Source organism: Miniopterus natalensis, chromosome 15, assembly GCF_054644295.1.
Source record: "Miniopterus natalensis isolate mMinNat1 chromosome 15, mMinNat1.hap1, whole genome shotgun sequence".
Lineage (NCBI taxonomy): Eukaryota > Metazoa > Chordata > Mammalia > Chiroptera > Miniopteridae > Miniopterus > Miniopterus natalensis.
Genome location: NC_142095.1, coordinates 7,322,858 through 7,346,543, shown reverse-complemented (window position 1 = coordinate 7,346,543; position 23,686 = coordinate 7,322,858). Strand labels below are relative to the sequence as shown.

The window sequence follows — 23,686 nt, the reverse complement described above, 5'->3', positions numbered from 1 at the left end:
CCAAGCAAGCTAACAGATACAGAGTTCAGAAATTTGTTTATAAGGATGTTTAAGCAGACTATTAGGGAATTAACTGAGAAAATCGATAACATAATAAAGTACCAATTTGAAATGAAGGCTACACAAACTGAAATGAAGAATAATTTACAGGGAATCAACAGTAGAGTAGAGGATGCTGAGACTCAAATCAGCAATTTGGAACATGAGGAAACAAAAAACACCCAACCAGAAGAGAAAAAAAAAAAAAAAGAATCCAGAAATATGAAGATAGCATAAGTAGCCTCTGGGACAACTTCAAGAGGCCCAACATTTGTATTATTGGGGTGCCAGAAGGGGAAGGAAGAAAGCAAGAAATTGAAAACCTATTTGAAAAAATAATTACAGAAAACTTCCCCTACCTGAGGAAAGAAATAGACTTACAAGTCCAGGGAGCACAGAGGGTCCCAAACAAGAGGAACTCAAAGAGGCCCACAGCAAGACACAGCATAATTAAAATGCCAAAGGTTAAAGACAAAGAGAGAATCTTAAAAGCAGCAAGAGAAAAGCAAGGGAGCACCCATATGACTGTCAGCTGATTTCTCAGCAGAAACTTTGCAGGCCAGAGGGGAGTGGCAAGAAATATTCAAAGTGATGAAAAACATGGAACTACAACCAAGATTGCTCTACCCAGCAAAGCTATCATTTAGAATTGAAGGTCAGATAAAGAGCTTCACAGATAAGAAAAAACTAAAGGAGTTTGTCACCACCAGACCAGCACTACAGGAAATGTTGAAGGGTCTTCTTTAAAAAGAAGCTAATGAACAAAAGAATCTGACGAACTAAATAGATCCAGAGACATTGACACAAGCAATAAACGATCATATTTCAGAGGAAAGAAGAAAGGGGGATGGAAGGTGGGAAGAAATTAACCAAAGAAGTTATATGTATATATGCATAACCCATGGACACAGTCAATAATGGGGTGAAGGCCTGGGGAGGGGGTGGGAGTGAGGTGGAGGGGGTCAATTAGGGGGAAAAATGGGACATCTGTAATACTTTCAACAATAAAGATAAATTTAAAAAACACACAACTTAATGGACATTCAAAAAAAAAGAAAAAAAAAGAAATGACGTTGAAAACATAGAAGAGGAGAAATATTATAGATTTTTTAAAAAATGAGATTTATTTTTAAAGATATAATGTATGGACCTAGTTTGGATACTGATTTTATCAAATCAACTACTAAATAAAAAAAATTTTTAGGAAAATCTGGGAAATTTAAACAAAGACAGATTATTAGATAATCTTGGTGGTAACATATGACAAATATGTTAAAAACAAAAGCCCTTCTCTGTATGTATATATATTTCATATATAATATATATTCACATACATACAAAATAGCTGAGATTTGCTTTTGAGTACCTTTGCAAAAAAGTAGAGATAGATAAAACTAGATTAGCAAAATATTAATAAATGTTGCTACCTGAGTAGTGCACACATGAGCTTTCAGTACACTATTCTCTTTACTTTGGTGCATATTGAAAATTTCCAGAGTAAGGTTACAAATAAACAAGATCCAGCAAAGGCATCTTGAAAGCTTCATACTTGATCCACTCATCTTCCAGATATATCAGTAGGGCCACATGGGGGCCACATGGAGATATGAGGATGGAAGGGTCGGCAGTCTTTGGAGGGTCTTCAGACTTTGGCCTCAGACAGACGCTTGGAATTCCAGTCATGCTGTCCCTCACAGTGGTCTTCTGATCCTTAAGCTAGGATCAGAGCCACTAGATCAGGGACCTTGGTCTAAGCTGCCGAGTATTCTGGCTTGAGGCGGTGACCCAAGCATGGCTGTGCATCATCTGCAGCTCCTGGGCCAGAAGCACTTTCTTGATGGACTTCAGTCTCTGGCCCTGGGACCATGTAGTTGGAACAATCTCCAGGAGGCGCATGGCACAGGCATCCTCGCAGCTGCCATTCCTGGTGACACGGCTCCACATGCCTGGTTAGCTGAGTGCATTTGAAAATGTATTCACATTGGCTCCTGAGAATAAGCATTACAAACCTCTTAAATCCATATCCACTGCTTACTTCTTGCCTTCTTTCCTGACATGGACACAGACCCAGGTAATCTCTGTCCTTCACCTTATTGCTCTTCTGAGAACTTGCGATCACTTGCAGCCCACCCTTTGTCCATAGATCTTTTATTTGAAGAGCTCCAAATGATATGTTCAGGCTAATTGCAAAGGCTATTTGGATGAGAACAAGTCTCTGGTGAAAGAAAAGCCATGGTCATAGAATGTCTTGTTCAGGAACAATCTTGTTTCTCTAAGAACAGGGGGTTTAATTTAAATAGTACTTCTTAGCTGCTTAACGAACAGCTCCAAATACAAGGTCTTACCTGTCAAATTGGTGGCTTTTAAACTGGCCTCCCAGGCAAGCCAGGTCTCTGCAGAGGTGCCTGAGAGGTCAGCATTGGCCGTGGAAGAAGAATAGGAGGTAAGAGGACATTTGAGCTTGCAGGGTCCACAGCCAGTGTCACCTGAAATAACTCTCTCTTCTTCTGCTACATCTAAGATGGAAAAAAAAATTTCCCTATCTAAGAAAACAAAGTTAAACGCCAACTGCTTTAATAAAGAAATAGTCTTACTCTTTGTTGATTTACGTATGGCTTTTGCTACAGGGCTTGGAAAATGATTCTCTAAGATGCCTGAACATGCCACCTGCATTTTTATTTACTCTCTGTGTTTTGTTAGCTAGCTTTTCCTTCGTAGCTATCATGAAGACAACCAGCCCAGTTCTGTGTGATTTTACACAAATTTGCAGAACAGGGGGTTTAATTTTCTACAATCAATGTTTTTCCAAAGTGGAAGTTCAATGTCACCCATCAGCCAACATTCCACTGGGCATGCCCTGGTGGCTCAGTGAGCCTGCCAAGATCCATATCAACATTTAGGAGCCACCTGTACACAGCAGGCGCTGTGGGGAAAATAGTCTCTCATTGATCATAAGAGCTGACCCATTTTCTGCGGGGAAACCAGGCTGATAAATTTCAGGTAGCCTCGGACATGCCCCTCCTCACCCCTCCTATTCCAATAAATCTCACAGCAAAAAGGCCAACCAACATTTGAGAGTGACAGGAAAAGTGGCCACATCATCGATCAGGAAGGAAATCCCAGGGCAGCAATAAGAGCTAATCACTGACTTCTTGTCACCATTTCCAATAAAAACGATGGAAAAGTTACCACCTCATAACCACAAAGCACCTATATGTTTCAGAGCAGATAAACTGTGGGTGCCACTATCTTTTCAAGAGCCAAAAGGAATGCATTAAACAGGGGAGAGGACACAAGTTGGAGGACAGAAGGATATTTTGACAACTGTTGTTTTCCCAGTAGGGAATCAGACAACCGTGTTCTCAGGCCAACAAGTGGGGGTGGGGCATTCTACTTTATGTCAACTCATATTTATGGAGCACACACTCTATCAACGTGGCTCCTGTTCCAATCACTTTGCTGAATGGGCAGCACTTCCCCTTGCCACCCCACCCCACTCCTTAACTGAAGAGCTACAGCTCACCAAGCAGGCCTTAGCTTAAATATCACTTCTGGGAAGCTATCTCTGCTCTTAAGACTGGGATACATACCTTTTACCTCTGTTCGCATAACATCGGACATTTTCTCCTATCATGAAACTCATCATGATGACTTCCAGCGATCCATTTACTTGCTGATTATAAGCTCCTCGAAGGGGAGGACTGCTTTTTGCTCACTAAGGCATCCCACTGCCTGGCACAGTGTCTGAGACAAAGAGAGGTATTTAAGGTTATGGAGCTACTGATGGGCAGCACTGAGACTCAAACCCAAGTCAACGCCATACCCCATCTAGACTAGGCTCTGTCTCTAATGATCAAACAAAAAGATTTCTCCAGATCAGGGCTTCTCTGACTTTAATGCTCATCACCAGAGCATCTTGTTCAAAGGTGAATCTTGATTCAGCAGGTGGAGGGTGGGGGCCGACATCTGCATGCCTAACAAGCTCCCAGGTGATGCTGCCGGTGGCTGGCCCATGGGTGTCACTTAAAAGCAAGATCCTAGCTGATATAAAAACAAAATACTTTTAGAGCTTCTGTCAGAGAAAGAGGGTCTCCCTCACTTAGTGTACGCTCAGATCCCAAATACGATGCGGGAGGGACTGAGAAGAGGTTCCTCTGACCTCTGCGCCCCCTTTCTCCAGCCTCAGGGCACCTGCTCCCCAACAGCCAAAGAGAAATGAAGCCCATGACTGTTCCTCTGCAGCTACACACTTTAACTCACACCACAGTTCTTGACTGCATTTCTCATTCTAGGAAAGATTCTAGTTTGACAGTGGAGGGTGAGATAAACCCTGAGTTATCAAATTGTATTTCCTGGATCTGTCTAAACAAATTCCCTTAAAATGTGCTGAGGAAATGATTCTGCTCTTTCCACAGTAACTTGGGTAGAGTTGATGTCATTCAAAACCCAGAGATCAGGCAGGGCTGCTCCCTTTTCTTTCTTTCAGGGGCCTCATTCAAACGATCACGCAACAATTTAGAGATGTTTTCTCTGTAAGAAATTAAAGAGGCAGTGCCTATGACCCAACCGAGCCAGGGATTGCCCTTCCACGGGTAAAGAAACTGGAGGTTACAGAGGGTTGCAGTGTCCGAAGTGTTAAAGACATCGACTGTTTGGTCACTTCTAATACTGAGTACATGTGGTTTCCTATTTCTTATAGACTCAGGCATAAACCCTTTTTTCCAACTTTGCAGCCACTCTACCATACCTGCTCAACTTTCTTAATATTGCTCTAATTTATTTATCTATATCTTATCAATGCACAAAAACACATTGATGAGCTAAAAATGAAAAGAAAACAAAGGGCATATAGATAGGATGAGCCACCAAGAAGTCATTAAAACAAGAGGAAATAGAAGCTATGTCTAGAGGACCTTGGGACACTTTAATCCCCGAATGTATCAATTTCTTTCTATTCCGAAGTTGTCTAGGAAAATCTAAACCATAGTCAGCTGTCTTGCAAAAATCTAAATTTATATCAATGCTCACAAGGGAGACAGGAAGAAATGCAAGGCTGGATTAGCTTAAAACTTCTCCCCTGTCAAGAAGACCTTCCATGTGTGCTTCCTGATGAGGGTAAAGTCAGTGGCAATGCGTTTATTTGCCACATGTACTTGGTTTCCTTCCCAATTAAATTATACATTTCTGCACAAGCAAATGTCTTATTAAAACTTCAAATATTACTACTCTTCTAGAGCACTGTATACTCTGATCAGAATGATCTCCATTGAGCCCATATACAGATGATTTGCAAAAAATATCCACAATTATTTCCCTATTGGTAGGCACACCATGTTGCAATGTGACTTTGCTGCCCCTCCAATCCAGAGGCGTAATTATTTCCCCACTCATATAGTTGGAACTGGCCATATGACTTTCTTGGACTGATATAATGTAGCAGGAGCAATTCAGGGGAGTTTCAAGCCTAGGCCTCAAGAGACCTTGCATGTTTCAGCTTGCTCTCTGGAGCCCCTGGCTTTTGCCATGTGAACAAGCCCAGGTTAGCCGGCTGGAGGATGAGAGACAACATGGAGCAGAGTAAACCCATTTCTTCCAGCACAGGTCCCAGACATAAAAGAGAGCACAGCCAAGAAGAGCAGTCAGCTCCAGCCAACCCACCAGCTAATCAGCTGCATGAGTGAGCCCAGCCAAGGTCAGCTGAACCTGGTCAAGGTAGGAAGAAATGTCCAGTTGACCTTTGCAAATATTTTGATATAATTTCAGTGTTTATATTTACAAAATTATGTTCACATAAATAAAATAAAATAGAGCCATGCCATTCCCAGGAGAATTTCTCCATTTATAAATAAGATTCATACATGTCAACTTGAGGACCTTCATGAATGTGTGGCCAGAGCCAGATGGCTTGCCTCCCTACCTCCCCACTCATTGCACGATAGGCCCTGCATCTAGCACAGAGCCGAGCACACAGTAGGCCTTCAACATAGACAGGATGAATACACATGACTTTCCATCTGTCTTACAGAAAACTGAAATCAATTATTAACGATCCTCCTGACCAAGATCAACTCTAAATAAGAGTATTCCTTCCCAGATCCTGTGGGACAGATAAGAGTAGGAAAACTTCCATTTTTCTGGCCCTTTAAGCCAGGAGTTCTCAACTCTTTTTTACTGGTCTAACACCCGGAGGGACACACACTGTCTTAGGCAATGATGGCTCACTAAAAACTGGGCAGGGCCTTTTCTCCTATGGTGGGCGGGGGTGCTTATCAGAATGAGAGTGTGTGTGTGTGTGTGTGTGTGTGTGTGTGCGCTGCTTGAAAAAGTCCCTCAAGTAACTCTGATCTACCCCCTCCAACTACATGGAGAATCAGCAGGCCTATTTCAAGCCCTCCTCAATCCACAGGCCTTTGCAGTAGAATATGGCCTCTAAGCATACACGACCACTTAAACTCACATTAATTTAAATTCAATAGCATTAACAATTCAGTTCCTCAGGAACACATTCAAAGTACTCAGTAGCCACTTGTGAACAGCACAGAGAACGTTTTCATTGCAGGCCGAGTGCTACTGAACAATGCTGCTCCGGCCAGTCCATGAACTCCTTCCCGTAGGCTCCTGCAGCCTCCCTCAATCCTCCCCTTTTCATTTTATAACTCTTATCCTCTGCTTCCCCCCCTCTTCCCCCAGGCCCTCGATGTGGGGGGCTTCAGTATTTTTCACCCTCCAGGAGCACATTGAAAACCTGCATTTACATTTAAATGAAGGTCCTACTTCAACCAGACACAGGTTTGCCCAGGAAGAAATCCATAGATTTCAGGCCGGGGAGTTATCTTAATTCTCGTAACATAACCTGTCTGGACTCCACTGGAAAATATGACAAATCCGCCGTTCCCTGTGCCGTCGGGAACGGAGCACCAATTTGGCTCTCGGCGAGGACTCCCAGTTGCAAGCCCTCGCTGAGGGCTGGCTTCCCTTCTTTCTTTGTCTGTGCTGTGTCTGAAATAACCAATAGCAGCTTAAAACTGAGCCATAGTTCTTGCTGCTGTAATTGGACACTGGCGGAGAGCTCAGGCTGCGAGCTGTGACGAAGGTGTGTTTGCTAACAGCAGGTCATCTCTCTGTCTTTCAGGGATCTGCTACTGCCAGGGGGCTCCTGATCTAAAAGGGATCATCTTGGCTGCTTCCTTCCTTCCAGGGACCCAGCTCATCTCAAAGCAAACAACACACATTCAGACAATGGGTTTGTTAATCTTGGGAAACTGGAAAAATTAAGGTTCCTGGAAACGAGAGGGATGAACGAGAGTACCTGGGCTTACGTTGGGCAAGTCTGGAAGCAGACCCTGAAACGTGGGAGGGGATCCCAGGAAAGGTATTTATCCTCTGACTCCCAGGTGTCATTTGTGGATGGAAGTTCCCGAGGACATCACCTCCCTCCATTTCTGGCCTCTCCCAGGAGCAAGTCAAGCACAATCCTGTGGCGAGAGAAAGGCCTGGGAATAGTCGTGAGAGCTGTCAACACGTGTGGGAACCGTAACACCAAGGCTCCATGGGTGGGACACCGATGGCTCTGGCATGTGGGTTTAGCCGAATCCAGGGGCACTGAAGGGTTAGGGCTCTTTCACTCTGGTCCTGGCAGGCCCCACCGCTGCCCCTCCACGTCTCTGGGAGGCAGGAATGAAGAGCAGGGGACCCCAGGGCCCATCAGAAAGGGCCCCGCTGCTGGCTCCTCCTGGCCAGCATCCCCCTGAGTTCCCTCGGGGACTGTCTGACTCAGCAAGCTCCCGGGAAAGCCCTGCCTCTGACAGAAGCAAGGAATGTAAGAGCAGAGCCAAGAGGCTGCTCGCTGCGGTGACTACAGAGGGACCGTTTCAGTCCAGCAAAGATGGGGTTTTAGATGCCCCACAGCGAGGCTCAGGCTGGTGTGAGTGAGAGCCCCAGACGGGGTTCCCACCTGCACTGGAGCCAGTAGCCAGGCCGGTGGCCAAGCCTCCCAAGTCCCAGCCATTGACCTGGCTGAGATGGCAACACACCCAAGCCAAGGTGCAGCGGTGAGGGAGGGGTCTCAGGTCCAGGAGGGTGGAGGGGTGGCAGGCTCAAGGGCTGGAGGGCCCTGTTTGCTTCCAATGGGAACCCTCGCTGGGCCTTCTTTACCCAGAGCAGCTCGAAGGTGGGCAGGGCAGAGTAAGGAGGAGATTGTTTGGGGGGGTGGGGGGGGTGTCTGGTTGTGGGTACCAAGGGCTCGGGGTGGGTGGTCCCCTGTGGAAAAAAGAGACACAGCGTGCTTGGTCAACCTGCCCACAGGAAAGGGAACTGTGGGAATTCCAGGTCGTTCACGCTCTGTGACCTTGGGAAAGCTGGTCACCATTTCTGGAGATTTCTCCCCTCTTGGCCCAGCTCAGTGAATGTTCTTGAAGAAAAGGGACTGGCAATGGGCCACAGGACTACCAGTGTCCAAGGGCTCAGGAGAGGTGGGCAAGTGGCAGGGAGCGTGGTGACTCCTGCCCCCTCTCCCCCCACACCCTGCAGAAGCTCCCCAGCCAGCAGAGGTGAACCCTGACCACACGGCTCAGAGAAGCCGGGGAGGTGGAACTGGACCACAGGGAGGCTGCCCAGCCAGGCACTGATAAGGGAGCTAAGTCCCCTCCTGCTCCCAGCAAACACCTGGCAGCGCTGCGTGTGGGCACTGGGTCAGCTCCCTTCTGCGAGAGCCAAGAATGGAATCAGAGGAGGAAACATCCTGCCAGGAAAGAATGACCCATTTCTCTTCCCTCTGCGGGCAGCCAGGCTCGGTGCTTAAGAGCTTGGGTGCTGGGGTGAGGCTGGAGTAGGTTCAAGTTCAGGCTCTGGGACACCTTATTCCACCTCTTTAACCCTTATTGTGGTTTGTAAAATAGGGAGATCAAAGGTAACAACCCCAGAGGGTTAAGGGCAATGATGCAGGCACCCTGTTCGTCACAGTCTGGCAAGTAGTAACTGCCCCATAAATGCTGGTTATTGTCATCGCTGACCTCTGAGGCAATGGTACCCTGCCTCACGTGGAGCACGTGGAAGAGGCTCCATAGTGAATCCAGGATACCTGTGGGAGGGGCGGGCAAGGGTGCTGGCCTCCAGGAGGCTGGTGTCCTGAGGCCGGGCTAAAGGAAAAGACAGGAGTCTTGTGCAGGAAATCGCTCCAGCTCCGCCTCCCCTAGCCATCTGGCCTCTGCTGCGTCCCAACCTGACCAACCACGTTGGCTCAACGGGTGGCCTCCTGCGCTGGGGAGGGCCTCAGGCTGCAGACAGAAGGGAAGGAAGGGGATTCTACACCCTTCAAGGGCCCATCCTCGAGGAAGCAGAGACCTGGGCTTGAGTTTCAGCTCAGTAATTTCTACCCTGTGTGACCTTGAGAAATGGAGACTGTCGCTCCTAACTTAGCAATTATTGTGAGGATTAAATGAGATCGTAGACCTATAGCTTCCAGGAAATGTTTAATAAACATTGGTTTTCTTTGTTTGAAGGATAGCTCAGTGAAACTCTGTCCTGTCTTTTCGCATATTTGCTTTCAGCTCTGGACAGAATCAATCCCCAGGCTTGTCAAGCAAAGATACTGTGAGCCTCTGTGTGGAGCCTTGCTCTGCCCAAAATCTCTCTGTCTGTCTCTTTTTCTTTCTCACACACACACACACACACACACACACCCTTTTAAAAGAAAATTTATTTCTCATAACCAAACCCATCCCAGCAGAAACGAAGGTTTCAGGGACTGTGATGAGAGCCTCAGATTCAACCCCCTTCCCCCCCACCCCCACCCCCACCCCCTGTCCCTTCCTCTCACCTAGCACCGAGCTCTCTAATTGCCTTGGAGGCTTTCTTCGGGGCACTGGCACTCGGAGTGTGAAAGCCTGAGTCACTCTCCAGGACGCTGCTGCTCTGCTGATCTCCTGGGCGCTGTCCCAGCCAGGTCCCCCTGGAAAACGTCTTGGCCACCTGCCAGAGATGCAGGTCACACATTCTGGAGGGAGGATGGGTTTCAAACCCTAGGGATTTCAGTTATTTGGACTTGTTGGTTTATAGTTCATCTGCAAGGCACAAAAACCCATGTCGAATTCCTGTTTCGGAAAATAACCCGCCACAGTAAGTGAAATCAGCGCACGGCCAGCCCTGCCTGGCTCAGCCCACACACGTCCATCCATCACTCACTCAACAAACACTCGGTAGAGCAGCTGCTGTTGCCAGGCACCAGGCCAATGAGCCCTGTCAGTTCCAGCCTGTCTCCTCTCCATCCCACGGCTACTGCCCAAGCCCAGAACATCACCGTCTCTGTGGGTCCATGACAGCAGCCTCCTTAGCAGGCACATCCACCCTCCACTGGGGAGCAGCCTGATGGCCCCGCAGGATCCCACGGTGCCTCGTGACTCAGCCTCATCTCCAGGGCCTCCGGCCATGTACACGGAGCTTCCATGAAGCTAAACTCCTGCAGTTCCCTGTTCTCTCTGCCGAGAATACCTACCCATCTGGCCTCCCTCCCCCCCTCCCACCTGCCTGGGAACTAGGATTTTCTGAAAGGTTTACCTCAAAACTCTCCCGTTTGGGGAGCCTCCCTGATAACCCGGCGGAAGGAGCGAAGGAGTCATCCTGCCTGCAGACCGTTGCCCTTTATCACATGATCGTGTAAATAAGTCCTGTCCATGCTGTTTTCCCCACCTGGCCCTGGGCAACTGGAGGCCAGAAACTCCCCCTTCGCCTTCCTCGTGGACACGGTCCCTGGCACTGGGGAGGGGCTCTGCTGTAGGCCGAATGTTTGCTTCCCTTCTAGAAGTTATTGTCCATTCCTGATCCCCAGTGTGACGGTGTGAAGAGGCGGTTAGGACATGAGATGAGCTCATCCCCTTATGAATGGCATTAGTGTCTTATAAAGGAGATCCCAGAGAGCGCCCTTGCCCCTCTGCCCTGTGAGGACATACTGAAAAGACAGCCATCTATGAACCTAGAAGAGGGCCCTCACCAGACACCAACCTGCTGGTGCTTCGATCTTGGACTTCCAGCCTCCAGAATGTGAGAAAGAAAATCCCTGCTGCTGACAAGCCACTCAGTCCGTGATATTGCGTTATAGTAGCCCAACTGGACTGAGACATGCTCAATGAAGTTTTGTGGAGCGTGCTATTTAGCAAATGCTGCTTAACAAATCATTCAGACTCAGGGGCCTAGACCAAGAACAGTCATTTATGACCTCACAGTTTCTGTGGGCCGTGGATGTGGGAGTGGTGTGCTGAGTGGTTCTGACTCGGGGTCTCCTGAGGAGTGGTAGTCAAGCTGTCAGCCACGGCTGCAGTCACCTGAAGGCTTGACTGGGGCTGGAGGGTCCATTCATTTCTAAGGCAATTCACTCCCATGGCTGCCAGTTGGGGACTGGCTGTGGGTGGGAGGCTTCAGCTCAATTCCATGAAATAGGGTCGCCAGACAAATACAAGACGCTGTCAGCTCTAGTGAGTCTGAGCTTTTCCAGAGCTGTCCTCTGGAGCTGTGACTAAAGGGGTGGGCTGGCAGATGTGACATGGGCCACTAGAGGCATCTGGTGTAGTTTCCATAACTGCTTTTTCTATTCCAAGGCAAAGGCTCTTGCATGAGGCCATTTAGCCAGCTCATTGCTAAATGCCAGGGAAAGAGCCAGACTCTTCCCATGTTGATTTTATAAGATTCTCTGAATTAATACCAGAATTAGCTTAAACTCTGTGGTACTTATAGTGTCTAGTTCTAAAAATTTCCAAACTGAAACTAGATGTCTATTTCTCTAGAATTTTGCATTGCTGCTACGGATTCTTTTAAAGTTTAGTATTAGATTATATGGTTAAATATTGTTTAAATGATTCCCCCCCCCCCCCCCCCGTTTTTAGTGTAGGAGGGGAGGATTGATTGAATGGAAAAAGAACAGAAAAACATGCAGATTTCCAATGAATCAAACCGGTGATTCTAGCTTAGTCATTTAGACTTTGGGCTTGTGACCTCTGCTACCTACTGCGGAATACCCTAATTGCTGGTTGGGCATTATGACCTGTGAATAATACTTGTTGGTGGCATTTATCAATTATTTTCTACATGATAAGCACCCTGTTGAGCCCTCTGCATAGTGTACTAGCTTCCTTGGGCTGCCATAACAAACGACCATCAACTTGGTGGTTTAAAAAAAACACAGTATTTGGTTGTCTCACAGTTCTGGAGGCCAGAAGTCCAAAATCAAGGTGTTGGCAGGGCCATGCTCCTTCCAAAGACTCTAGAGGAGGATCCTTTCTGGACTCTCCAGCTTCTGGTGGCTCCTGGCATTCCTTAGTGGCCGCAGAGCCCCAACCTCCGCCTCTGTCTTCACATGGTCTTCTCTCTATCTCTCTGTGTCTTCTCCCGCTTATAAGAATTCCAGTCATTGGATTTGGGGTCCCCCTTAATCCAATATGATCTCGTTTCGAGTTTTAACTATTTGCATCTTCAAAGACCCTATTTCCAAATAAGGACACATTCTGAGGTTCCAAGCAAACATGAATTTGGGGGAAACAGCATCTTACCCACAGCATATAGGGCTTATTACATGTCATTTCCATTTCATCAGTGGGAAAGCTGAGGTCCAAGAGGGGAGGCAACTTGCCCTATCATTCAGCTGCCCCCCCTCCAAAGCTGGGTTGTAGGCTCGGCTCAGTCTGATGCCAGTTCCATGCTTTTTCCACTATGCCACGCTCCTTCTAGCAAACCAATCTGCAAAGTCTAGCCCAGAAAGCAATGGCATCACCCTGGTCCGGCAGCTCAGCTGGTTAGAGTGTCGTTCTAATACACCAAGGTTGCGGGTTCAATACACTGCCAGGGCACATACAAGAAACCACCAATGAATGCAAAGATGAGTGGAACAACAAATCCATGGTTCCCTCTCTCTCTCTCAAATCACTAACAACAACAACAATATAATGGAATCCATGGTCATCCACCCATTGGCCCACAGGCCATACCACTGGAAGCAAAAGGTCAGCGTGGGGCTGTGAGAGTTTGAGTTTTATTTCAGACACGGTGTTGAACCTAAGAGGCCAATGAGCTCATCACTATTTGGAAATGGGAGCTTTCATGTCCTGTGCTGCAGTTCTGTCCAACCAGGACGCAGCTACCCAACCATCACACAGGTGGGAGGACCAGGGACTGCCCCCCTGTGGGCTCCCAGTCCTGACCAGCCAGGTGCCCGTAAGCAGGTCCCTCTGCGGGGCCTCCGTAACAGAGGGAACCAGCACTGGACCATGCTTTCATCGCTGCTGTTTTTCAAGAGTGTGCAACACACTTGTACAGCTACAGGAAGGTGTCCTTGCCCATGTGTATTAATATTTGCCAGCGTGTGGGCAGGGTAGTACAAGGAATGTGCTTACCATTGACTTTTCACCCCCAAGTTAATAGTTAACTTTTCCTCCTTGTTTGACTAGGTTGCGCGTTAGCTTTGGTCAGGACAAAAAATTCTGAAACACAGAGCGGAATGGTTTTAACGTTTGCCTTTCTTCACCCTTGGTCGGCGTGGTTACTTCTGTTACGTTAGGTCAGGACAGCTTTTCGAAAATATAGTGCAGCACTATGCTACTTACCAAATAAATCTCAGAACAGCTATTGAGTGTTCAAGATGGAATAATTTTCCGTGCATGCTTGAGGCGCTTTTAAAGGTTAGAGGCATCCGTTGCAGCAACATAGAAGATCATTCTTTGTAGGTAGCTCAGTAGAAGTCTAAGGCAGCAGGTGTAGTGGGAACGTTGTGAACTCTGGGGTCACACAGGCCTTGGTTCAATTTCAAGCTCTTGACCTTGGGCAAGTCACAGAACCTCTGGATCTCAGTCTCCTCCCCGAGTGCATCTCAAAATAATCACTTTGTAAAATTATTATGACTTTTACTCTTTTTTAAAAAATATGTTTTTACTGATTTGAGAGAGAGAAAGGGAGAGGGAGAGAGAGACAGAAACATCGATCGGCTGCCTCTTGCACGCCCCCTACTGGGGATCGAACCTGCAACCCGGGCATGTGCCCTGAACGGGAATCGAACCGGCAACCTCTTGGTTCAACCACTGAGCAACACTGGCCAGGCAAATTATTGTGACTTTTAAAGGAATACTTGTAAAAATTTGGCACATAGAAGCTCAAGAAATGTGACTCACCTCTTCCCTCCCTCAATCAGTTGTTGTGTTGGGTCAAGAGCCTCCACTTTGAAAACATCATTGGGACTTTACGATTAAATTTGCCTCTCACTCAAGCCTACTGGGGAAGTGGAGGAGGCTGACCCACTTTTTCCATTCTGATTAGGCTATTCTGGAGGAAACCCAAACGGCACCAATGTCTCCTCCCCATCGGGGAAAGCGTCTATGTCTGAATCTCTAAGTTTAACACACCGTCGGCCTCATGAGTGGATGTACCCTGTTGCGCCCGGAACTGAAAGGAACACGGGGAGCTGGCAGAGGCCCACTGAGAAATCCTTGTTGAAACGGGAGGGAGTGCTGCTGTGGAGGCAACAAGCGGCCGCAGCCGGCGCCGGGACCCGGCCCAGACACAGCGTGGCTGCGAGTCAGAGCTGTTCACTGCTCGGCACTCTGGGCACGTTTCCTGTTGGCCCTGCACGGAGGTGACAGGTGCCCTCGGTTGTGCACAGGACTCAGTCTGCCAGGGGAGCTTGTTTAGAAGGGAGTCGACTATGGAGGGGAAGCTGGCATGCCTAGCCCAGTGTCTGGTTGAATGAATGAATGGGTGAATGAATGAATGGGTGAACGAGTGAATGAATGGCCTGATGGGCTTGCTAGTTAGTACAGAAAGTGTGCCTCATGCTAACCAGACCAAAGACTCCATCTGCAGGATACCCATAGATGAGCTCCACAGCAGACTAGACGTGATGTGCCACAGAAGCGCCCCTGCCACGGCTCATTCTGACCCTCACTGTCCCCTACCCCAGCCTGGACTCTTCCCAAAGTTCACCAGCATGGTATCCAGATGCCTCAGTCAGAACAGGAGGGAAATGTTCAGCATCTTTCTGTCACCCACCATCACTGAGTCCTGCTCTTTCCACGCACCAGAACTTCTCTCGGCTGCTACCAAGATTTTTGGCCACTGTCCTCTCTTGCCTTGTTTACTGTACATCTCTGGAGCTCCCAACTATTTATTCAACCAGAGTAATCATTTTGTAGTGAAAACCAGGTCATGGCATTTCCTTGCTCAAGTTCCTTCACTGACGTCCCACTACACAAAGTAAAGCTCAAAATAAAATGTTGAGAATAAAATCAAAACTCCCGAGCACCATGTATAAGTTAGAGCAGTGGTAGCTGCTGTAACGAATGAAACCAAAAAGTATCTAACAGTTGAAACCCAGTCGAGGGTTACTTCTCAGTAACATAACAGCCCAAGGTGAGTGACCTTAGCCAGCAGGCAGCTATCTTCCACGATCCAGGGACCGAAGTTCCCTCTGTCTTGCAACTCTACCATCTCGGAGGGCCTCCCAGGCATCTGCTTCCAGATGGAAGAAAGAGAAAGAGAATTTGAGGAGGACTAGACCTGATTCTTAGAAGTCTTGGCCTAGAAGTGGCATATGTTATTTTGATTTATTGGGAAGATGTACTCCCACGTCCACATCTAAATGGAAGGGGGAGTGGGATTGCAGGGATGTCCTGACAGGATAGCCAATTCCCAGGAACATCTCCATATTCCGGAAGGGACGGCATGGTTTTCGGTGGGAGTTGGCCATCTCCATGACATGTGGCACACGAGGCCATGGATGATCTGACCTGCTTTGTCTACTTCACTGGAGGCCACCGACAGACCTCACGTTCGGTGGCCACTCTTTTCTCTACACACTGGACCCCGCTCCCTCGCTCCCGCAAAGCCAGCAGCCGTGACACCCTCTTTTCAATTCCTTGAGCACACCAAGCTCTTCCTGCCTCGGGGTGTTCGCACAGCCTGATCAGCTCTACAATTCTTGCCACCCCCCCCCCCCCCCGACCCTTCTGATTTTGCTGAGATATCTCTAACAATTCCTTCTGTTTCAGCTGAAATATGTCTTCTTCAGTGAGGCTTTCCTGACTCTTCTGCGTACAAACTCACTCCTGCCTGTTACGCTCTCTCACGGGGCCATATTTCTTTTCCCCTGAACACTCGTGTAACTAAAAGTTTCTGTGCGTGTAGCTCTGTTAATGTCTCTCGTCTCGTACTAGACTCCATGAGGGCAAGAACCCATCAGCTTTGCTCATCACGTGGGGTATGACTGAGTTAGACTCAGGGCCCCGCTCAGCGCCTTATGTATTTGTTGAATGAATGAATTATGAATGAATGCCTTGTTTTCAGACTTAAGAAATGAGATTAATCAAGGCCAGGAGACAGGCCAGCCTTGTATTTATGTAGCATTTACTATATGCCATCACTTGGCTTAAACCTTTATAGACATTATCCAATTTTATTCTCAAACCAATTTTTCAAGTAAGGTCGTTTTTCCCCCCAATGACAGTTTTCCCACTTTCTGTAGGTGGGATCTGAGGCTCACAGTCCCTAAGCATTTGCCATGGTTCAAACAGCCAGAAAGTGGTGAGAAAAAGAGTTCATACCCATAGGACTTGCTCCCAAAGTACAAAGTTCACTAGGGTTTTAGAGAGAGTGTCCTGAGGAGGAATTTGACCAGCAGGAAGCTCAGATCAAGCAAACCGCTTTAGGGGCCAGAGTTCTCGGCCTACTCCCGGCCTCTCATCTATATTTTCTGTGTAAGCTCGCACTGTGGGGCAAGTTTTCTCTTTTTTTGTCTTCTCTTGGTTTAAATGTGTTTGGGTAAAATTTAAGTATTTCTATATTCCTACCCACTTCGCCCACAAACAGTTTCCAGTCCGTATCTGTCATGTTCCAGGAAATACAAATTCTAGTAGGACCTCTCGCTATGAAGTGTGTTCGTTCAGAAGAGCGGGCGATAGACGAGCCCAGGGTTAGCCCCGGAGGCCTGAGGGCTGCGAGGCCAAGCAAACCTGACCCTTCATAGGATCTTCCCCAAGGTCAGCACAAAAGAAGAGGCGCTGGCTGAAGGGCAGAAAACTGTTACCAAACCTAAAAAGGGAGAAAGAAGGACAGGTGGCATCCAAGCAACGCGAATGGCCACGAGGAAGGAGAATTTCACATCTGCACTGGGGTCCCACTAGGGAAGTCTCTCTGGTGACCTCCTGGGCTCCTCCTTGCCTCTTGGTCCAAATGCCCCCAACTTCCTCGCCCACAACCTGCCCGATGCAGAGTTTAACAGAATGAAACAGCAGACGCAGGTGTGCCCGGACCACAGCTGGGCAAAGAGCCTACAACAGTCCCCGAGAGCTTTCAAACTGGTTTTATAGCACGAAGTGTAGTTGACTCAATTACTGGATTAGCCAGAGCACTCTGTCCAGCAGAGGGTAAGGGATGAAGGCGGGCACAGGCGGGGAAGCCTACGGGGTCCAGGGAGGGATCCAAGGTAGTCACAGGGGAAGCCCACCCCCCCCACCCCCCCCACCCCGTCCTGAGATGGCAAAGGGAGGAGCTGTGGCCTTTGGAGGGGAACGTAGCCCCCCCCAGCTCCGCACATCTTCCTGTCTCCTGCTGGTGCCACACCAAACAGGAAATCGGGGCAATGGGGGAGACCCCTGCTGCGTCCCATTGGGTGGGCTGCTGGGGGGGGCGAGTGGAGACCACCCAGCACAGTCGCTGATCAACAGCACGCCAGGAGAGGAGTTCCCATTGCCTGGGCTCTCCCGTGCTCTGGGTGCAGGCACAGGAAACACACTCTGTCACTTCATCCTCAGATAAAGCGCCCCAGTCATGCGAGCTTCTCCTGGGCAAGGATCAGATCTGAACCTCTTAGCGCTCCAGAAACACACACAGTGTCCTGTTCCTGAGAAGCAGCAATAAATATTCTTGTCAAGCTACTTGAAAAGAAAAGGAGCCTCTGAACAGAATAGGGGGCAGGGAACGTCACTATTAACCAAATAGCTCTCCTCCTGTCGCTGACACACACACTCTGGCCTGGGGTCCTGGACTCTGGTCTCAGGTTTGGCCACCAACAAATTATACATCTGTAAGTGCATTAGCTCCCTGACTGCAAGCCTGTGAAACCCCATCACCTGCCCACCTGAAGGAACCCTCAGGCCCCAGCAATTCAGTTCCATTGATACACAGTGAATGGCAATGAATTATTCCTCACTGCCCAGTGCAGAGTTTCTAAAAACATCACACCACCCCAAGAACAAAATTACTCACAGCCCAGGTGAGCCATTAAATGAACACCCCATGAACTTAACTCTCCTTCTTTGATTCATAAGTCATTCTTGGGGGAGGACATTAAAGGGGGGCTTGTCTGGAACTTTCTAGATTGCTTCCTGGAGCCACCCCACCGATTCACATACTCTGATGCTTTTGACTGACCTTGTTGTCAGACTTAGTGATTTGGGTTGGAAGTGAAGGTGACGTTCCAGGACTAGGATTCCACACCTACATGGTATGAGAATGTGGTTAGCCAGCTAGAATTAGGGTGCCCCTGGCACCCTGTCTTAGAAGCAGTGGAAGGCTGGAACTCAGATTCAGAGAGAGAGAGAGACCTCACATGCTCCCAGAGGCTACCAGCACTGGGATTTTCACAACGTGCGTTAAGTGATCAGAACCACGTCCCTTGACCCAAAGCCTTGTTTTCATGGGGAGTGGATGAGTCAGGCATGGGGCCCAGGACTCATGAGCTAACTGGGAGTTGTTAGGGGGTCAGAGCTCTGCTCCTGAGCTGCCATTTATCCAGCATGCGGGATGGGGATAGTAACGCCTGGTTTAAAAAACTGTGTTTCCCACTGTTCTCCGAGAGTCTAGCATCCTCCCTGACGGAGCCAACCTTGCTTGGCCCCACCTTCCACTGCTCTGCTCTCCCCCGGGCCTCTGACCATTGGTCCACAGAGCCCTCCCCTGCTCCACTGTGTGCCACGGGGTCTGACCACGTGCCCTAGGCGTTCTTGTCTACTGGCTTCTGTTTAGATCTGGCTAATGAAGACACATGTAGGAGATAGGAGTGCAGGAGGAGGGGAGAAGCAGGATTTCTTCCCTCCTTTCCCTGGTTTCAGGCTTGTCTCAGGCAGTGGCTACATCTTCTTTGTGGACCCAGCTCACATCTGGGCTCTGGGAGCATCGCCTCCACCTTTGTGCCTCCAGACCCTGGGGTGGTAGCAGCTTCCCACAGATGCTGATCACTGGGCGGCCTCACTGCCTTCCCAGGCCCTTTCAGCTTTTCTACCACCTCCTGTCCCTGGCTCCAAATTCCTGGCGTGGGTGCTGTCTTCCTGTCTGGACCCTTGAGACAATGGCCTTTTTGTTACTTACATGGGCAGTGCTACTTGCCCTTTCTGCTCTCCCTCACAAAGATCCAAAGTGCCCCTACACTTTTCATCAAGACATCGCTCCCTTCCTCGGGCCCGGCCAGCCCAGAGCAGCCTCGGCTTCAGATCCCTGGAATGGTCATTTCCTTGCAAAGCCAGCAAGGCCCTGGAGCCAGAGCCCAAGGTTGCACGGAGCCAATTCACTTCTACCTCCCTGAATGCTGAACAGCCCAGGGATACCAGCGCTTGCATGAAAGGTCACTGCTCATTTTAATCAAACTACACTGCACGGCTGGGCAGTGGCCTCAAGACTTCCTGTGTGGCAGATTCTCTCTCTTCGTGGATAACAGTGATATTCGCTTCAAGGGTCTACCAGAGCTTGAAACTGCCCCGGCGAGTTGTTTCCTCTTCTCGAGAGTGGCACTGGGCTCCGTGTGGTGTTTGTCTAGCACTGTCATTGTTTTATTAAGCAAGCCCTTGCACTTTCAACGTGTGCTATAGGCTCTGTAAATATTTTATTAGCCTTAGTAATTAGTTGCTACATCTCACAGCCCTGCTGGGAAGTGGGTCAGTGTAACTGCCCCCATTTTACCACGAAGGTGGAAGAGAGTGGCCCAGCAATGGGAAAGAGCCTTGGATGTGAGGGCAAAGGGTAGGGCTCCTCTTTCCAATGAAAGGCAGAGATTTGACTTGCTGGAGGTGATAGGGATCTGACAGTTCACACAGTGGACAGTGAGCATAACTCTCCGCCCTCTGTAAAACAGGTAGTGATTCCTCTACACAGGGCTGTGCTGAGACCTGGGTGAGAAAATATAGGAAAAGGGAAGAGCACACAGACACATCAGCACATAGTAGGCACTCAATAACACCAGTTCGCTGGGCTCCATCCCTCCTCTCTGCCCCCTCCTCATTATGACACCAAGGCTTGGTTTGTTCACCCTCAGAGTGGGGGAGAGGGAGGAGCAAAATTAGCTGCAGTCTGTGAAGAGTGTGGTCTGAAGAGGAGACCCGTCATATCTCTTATTCAGGAGAACCTATTTGTTTTCTCTGTGGTCAAGTAAATGTTGATTTTTAAGCATGCCTACTAGCGTGACAAAAATTTCATATAGCTCTATTAAATTAACTTGTTGGTTAACATATCTAACTACTTTCCACATTGCTTATTTTTACTCCTAGATATACCAAAGTAATAAAAAAAAGATATAAAATCTCCTACTATCATTGTGATTTTTATCAACTTCTTCCTTAAATTTCTAGGCACTTTTGTCCTATGCATTTTGCTGTTATGTTTGCCATTGCCCAGAGGCCCATGCCTCTTTTAGTTTCCTTAAGGATTGCATCTTTTATGATAAGATATCTAATTCTTTTCTTCATCTAATGGTTCAGGCCTTGAATTGAGCTTTATATCGAAATATCACCTTTCCTGTTTTTTAAATGTTTGCATTTGCCTGGTTAGTCTTTGAGTATTGAAATCAACATTTCTTCATTATTTACTTTTTGAGATGTCTTTTATAAACTGCATATGGGCGGAAATTTTGTTTTGCTTTTAACCTGAGAGTCCTTTCTTTTTAAGGGAGAATTTAGCCCATTTATAATTATTGGCTTAAGTATTGTGTTTATTTTTTGTTTTTAAAAAATGTTTTCTATTCATTTTAATCATTGGTCCTGGTGTGTGTGTTTTTCCTAGTATGTGGCATGACCAAGTCTTTTTCTTTGTTTGTTTTGTTTTGTTGTGTATACAACAAAACTCCCTTCACTACCATTCATTTACAGCTGTCGTTTGGCTTCATCACTCTGCTAGTGGGCACTTGCTCACCTTTATTATCATACTTAAGCTTATCTTTTTCATTGATCTATGAAATTAAATAATGGCTGCTCTGTCTCCACAAGAGATTTTACCAGCTCCGTCCCCTTTACCTCTCATGGTAAAGAAACCTTCAGAGCATTTTTAATGGTTATTTCGCTGCTCCTCCAACTTCTGAGTTTTCTGAGACCATCCATAATTATAAATTCTAAACCATCAGTTTTCCCCTTCAAGTGTTTGTCTTTGGTTTCAAAAATCCTGCATTTATACTGTTCATTCCCTTATTCTATTATATCTTCCATTTAGATTTTTAAAAATAGGTTATTTGATTCATTTTAATTCTTTTTGCCTTTGTTTAAAAGTTTTTAATCAGTTCTGTCTTAAACTGGGTCTGCCAGAAAGCAAAGCCTGAGACTAAGGCAAATTGGGAGTTTGATCCAGGGAAGGGTAAGTGACAGGAGAGTGAAGAAAGGGAAGTGGAAAGCCTGTTCAAAGATGCTCTACCGCTTGCTCGTGACTGCAGGTGACTGGTTGCTCTATCCTGGGGGACTGCTTGGAGGGCTGCGTGCGTGTGTCACCATTGTCCATCCAGGGGAAGAAAGAAGGAAGAATTTATCCACCAGCTCAGGACTCCCCCCACCCCCAGGTGATCAAATGTTTGACTCATGGGGTGTTAACTCTCTTGCACTTCCAGGTTGCACAGACATGAGTACTGAGCAGGTTCCCACGGTGGCTCCTGCCTGGGCTTTCACAGACAAGCCCAAGGGCATGAAGTAAGAACACAGGGCATGGGCCCGAGGCCAGGCTGCACCTGCAGGAAGCTGGCCAGATCCTGTACGGAACCCGTCACCATGGCCAAGCTTGAATAACAGACAGGCGAGGCTGGGATGATCTAAAGCAGCGCACAGAGGATTTCAATGTAAGTCTAGTACCTACAAATTATCACACAATCCCATCAACCCAAAATATTAAGAATAAAGAGTTGCTTCTCCTCACCCCAACCCTCAAGCCTGCCTCTTTCGAACTGTTTTCTCCTGATATTAACCTGCAGATTTCTAAATAGTCTTATAGTACTAATTTTTTATTCACTTGTTTTTAGACCTTGTCTGTTGATTTCCTGCTAAATAAGGCAAAATTTTGCTGCTATACCACCAAAACCCACTTCCTTACTCTCTCCTTCCAAAAAATTTCGCAAAATAGTTTTTGTACAATAACAATTAATGTTTACATTTTGTGGCTATGTATGTAAATAATGTTTATTGTAGTGGCAAGGAAAAGTTTATATTCTTTTCCTGGACAATATTTTCATTTTCCTGAAGTTAGGGGTTGCCTGGTTTTAGTTTTTATATACCTATATTTTTTCCCACATGCAGCACCTGACCTACCCTGAATCTATCAGTAAACTATATTTTGGAAGGTGCCTTTGTATCAGACAACCTTTGCCTAAACAGCTGCCTTTTATTCCTTTTGGATCCTCTTTTGGAGGCCCTGTTCTCTAATCTGGGTAGGCTGGCTCCAAGGACCTGCTACAGAATCCTCAGCCAGACTTCCCTTTGTGCTCTCCTCTGTTAGAGGCCATTTCTTAGACCCCTGTGTCTTCCTCTTTCTTAGTTTACTCCCTTAATTTGTTGGAGCGCATCCATCAGTGGTTTTCTAACCTAAATCTTCAGTTGCACTGCTCGGCAAAAAGTGATGGTCAATGCTGAACACAGATATAATGACCTTGTCTGGGTTGCTCCTAGACGTCGACACGGATTTGAAACCTTTGACACACACATCATTGTTCAAGAGCAACCACATAATCGGCAGGAAGAGGCAAGCATTAGTGTGATAAACGAAGCCAACAAAAACATTAGCGTTTATCACATTACGAGATCTCGACTGGAAAACACACGTGCTCAGGAAACTGGGGTGCAGTCCTCATACTACAAAGCTGCTATAGCTAGACTGCCGTCCTTATTTCTTTACATTCTTCTTGGAGATTTGGAGTCTCCTCAAGAGCCTCTGGACAGAAAAGTGGAGATGAGTGACATTAATGCAATGTGGGAAGTGTGGTTCCCCACGTGAAATGCTGCGGGTGCGAATGGTGGCTGGGACTGAAGGGAGTGGTCATGCTTCATGTACTCTCTCTCTTCTTAGTCCTGGCCACACCTTCAAACTCCCTCTAAAAATAAAGCAGTGCCCAGGCCCCATGCCCAGAAAGTCCATATGTTTTAACCTCCCTAGGTAAACGCAGGCAACTATAACGTGCAGTCAAGTCTGAGACCCACCAGTCTGTGTTGTCATTACTGACAACTGCCAGATGGTAGCTCTGAGACAAAGATTCAAGAAGCCTCCAGGGCGACAGAAGACAGACAGTAAAACCAAATCAAAAGCTATCGAACATAAGATTAACAATGTGGAGGGCGAGCTTGAGAAATAGTGTTGCAGGGTTTCCAAATGTACTTTGGGGTTTGGGTTGGGGTTGGGGTGAGATCCCGATATTTCTACTTTTAAAAAAAAGGTCCCA

At 47.5% G+C, this 23,686-nt stretch overlaps 1 long non-coding RNA gene across 1 annotated transcript in view; it reads right to left on the bottom strand.

Moving 5' to 3' along the window:
* Positions 1–2,077: 2,077 nt before the first annotated feature.
* Positions 2,078–23,686, bottom strand: part of LOC107524289 (uncharacterized) — a 151,359-nt gene continuing 129,750 nt past the window's right edge. Inside the window, exons 3-5 of the long non-coding RNA XR_015715692.1 lie at positions 3,630–3,783; positions 2,385–2,555; positions 2,078–2,254 (exon numbers count right to left, since the gene is read on the bottom strand). This is a non-coding gene — a long non-coding RNA (uncharacterized LOC107524289). The remainder of the gene's footprint in view (positions 2,255–2,384; positions 2,556–3,629; positions 3,784–23,686) is intronic.